A 2,840-nucleotide genomic window follows, 5' to 3' on the forward strand; every position below is an offset into this window, starting at 1 on the left:
GGTCCCACAGAGCATTCAGGGGGAAAGATGGCTGAGGCCGGAGGATGTGCTCGGGGTGTGCTGTGTAGTTGCTCCTGTCGTGTGCTTGTTATTCACATTGTCTTCCAGGGGGACACCTGTATGGTCCAATATGGCGGCCACTGGCCAGATGTGGCTTTGAGCACTTGAAATATGGGCAGGCCAATATGAGTTGTATGGGAAATACAAAATAACCTGGACTTCTAAGACTTGGTAGAAGAAAATATTAACTATCTCATTAATACTTTTTCATATTGATATGTTGAAATGATACTGTTTTGGATATATTGGGTTAAATAAACTATATTGTTAAAATTAATTTCACCCATCTTCTTTCTTTCTTTCTTTCTTTCTTTCTTTCTTTCTTTCTTTCTTTCTTTTTACTTTTAATGTGGCTACTAGAAAATTCAAAATTACATGCATGTTCACACTGTATGGCTATTGTTGTGTTGGTTGTTATCATTTTTTTGTTTGACAATCTAAGTGAAAAAGAGATGAGTGCCCCTGACCAAATAGTCTGGCATTGCATGTTTCAAAAATTCTTGCAGCACACCAGTTGAAAATTGCTGCATTTACTGTCTATTTATAACATTTTGGTTAACTATGGCCAATAATGTACCAGGAGTTAATTTATCATTTTTCACCTCTTTTCTCTCCAAGCTAAATTTTACAGTTTTGTACACTGTCTTAATATGAATGGGACCGCTTTTCTACTTGAGCCATTTTTTAACCAAAGCAAAATAACCTAAGTAATACAAATTGTTAAAATACAGCATAAAGATACAAAAACAGACATACTAATTCTAATTAGGAATGTAATTATGATGTTACATTTTTTATAATCCACAATTATGTTTAGGAAATCACACAAACATAGATCACTGATTTGAATGAAATGCATAAATTTGTAACAAAGCTTTGTAGTTACAAAAAAAACAAACAAAAAATTACCAAAGAATGCCCAAAATTAATGTTTATTCCACCTTTGTGTCATATTCCTGGATCCTTCACCAATATTACATGAGGGGAAAAAACAAAAGCAAAACAAATGAAAAAGTAAAATCAGAATCACTAATGTCATCAAGTAGGGAAACAAATAAATTAAAATCTAGCAGCCACCAGCAAGAGTACAGCAAAGACAATGCTGTAAAAAAAGAAACAAAGAAAATTGCTAGAAAACTGTATGCATCATACTCTTTCAAACCAGCAAAATATGTTCCTGCATACAATGGAACATAAACAGAATTCTTTTCCTGAAAGGTGTAGAAATGCGAGTTCTTTTTTAACATTGTGGATGGGTAAAATATGTTTATAATAATAATTCTTCTAAGCTATTACAGAGTGGGCCAGAAACACATTAATGGATTCTGGGGATGATGTGTACTGTAATTCTTTGATTGGGTAAGTGGACATTCTAGCAAAAAAAAAAAAAAAGATTTACACAGAAGTACAAGACAAAGGTGAATAAGACTTCTCTTACATCTTTGCAACATTTATTTATTTATTTATTATTTTTTTAATATATTTTTAAAATTAAATTATTATTTTTATCTTTGCAACATTTAGATGGCAATCAAATTTAAATGCAGTCCACTCTGCTTTTGAAGAGGCTTTGGTTCAGCTCCCAAATCTCGATTGCTTGACGCAGTCTCCTATGAGAACACTCAGAAGGTGTATTCTTAAACAACAAACCTATTTTTAGTGGTGGAGCCGCTCTTAGTAGCTGTGTCTGCATGGGACTGATAACAAATCACCATCTTTGGAGGAAGTCCTAACCTTTCCTGTATACCCTCCCTATATGTGTAACAACATCTCTGCTTTCACATTCAGTAGTCCATATTGCTATCTTATCACCCTTAGCTCTAACATTAACAACGGCTCCACATACATCATCACTGTAGCCATCAGAAGATTCTCCCATAAGGCCAGGACCGGTTTGGCTCAATGGATAGAGCGCCGGCTTGGGGACTGAAGGGCCCCGGGTTCGATTCCAGTCAAGGGCATGTACCTTGGTTGCGGGCATATCCCCGGTAGGGGGTGTGCAAGAGGCAGCTGATCGATGACTCTCTCTCATTGATGTTTCTAGCTCTCTATCTCTCTCCCTTCCTCTCTGTACAAAAATCAATAAAATATATTTAAAAAAAAAAAAAAAAAAAAAAAGAAGAAGATTCTCCCATAAGGCACAGCAGTGTCTCTGGCCAAAAGCGGTCGAGGTCACTTCGTCTCTGCTGTTTGTTCGATGTGATTAGCCATCGTCCTCCTCGTCTGTTTTTCTCACCTTCCCACATAGGTTTAATACCATCCTTAAAGAGTGAGTAGTCACAGCCAGGCATTAAATTACTAGATAACTGGATATGGTTGTACAGAGCCCAAAAGTCTTCAACAGTATCAAACTCAGAGATCAGTCGAAGGTTTGCTTGCCAAGTTTTGCTTTTATCATTTTTAAAAAACCAGAGTGCCCATCTGTTCTGTAAAGGATGTTTAATACAGTGTTCTGGATCAGCAGCCTCCAGGTTAGATTCTGTTTTCTCCTCTTCTGCAGGCGGGGGATTAGGAGCAGGGGTGTTTCCGGTTCCACAGTCGCCATCTTAGATCGATGTGATTGCACAACCGCTCCTCACCAGGGTGTGCGGGGGTGAGGATTGCAAACCGGCTTTGACAGTGCATCAGACTCTGTAAATGCTTCCTCAGGAGCCCCCTCGTGCCTTCCTCTCTCCAAGCTAAACTTTAAAGCTTTACATTGAAATATACAATGGCAAAAAATAAAAATAAAATAAAATTATATGCATGATTTGCATTGTATTTCTACCGGGCAGCACTGC

The 2,840-nt window shown here is 37.3% G+C and overlaps 1 pseudogene across 1 annotated transcript; it reads right to left on the bottom strand.

Annotated features, from left to right (window-relative positions):
* Positions 1–1,569: 1,569 nt before the first annotated feature.
* LOC311616421 (eukaryotic translation initiation factor 4E-like) lies at positions 1,570–2,605 on the bottom strand (annotated as a pseudogene). The gene is made up of 2 exons: positions 2,203–2,605; positions 1,570–1,958 (listed from the first exon to the last, which is right to left on the bottom strand). The product of its transcript is annotated as a eukaryotic translation initiation factor 4E-like (transcript).
* Positions 2,606–2,840: the final 235 nt, after the last annotated feature.

Source organism: Pipistrellus hanaki (assembly GCF_964339955.1).
Source record: "Pipistrellus hanaki genome assembly, chromosome: 2".
Lineage (NCBI taxonomy): Eukaryota > Metazoa > Chordata > Mammalia > Chiroptera > Vespertilionidae > Pipistrellus > Pipistrellus hanaki.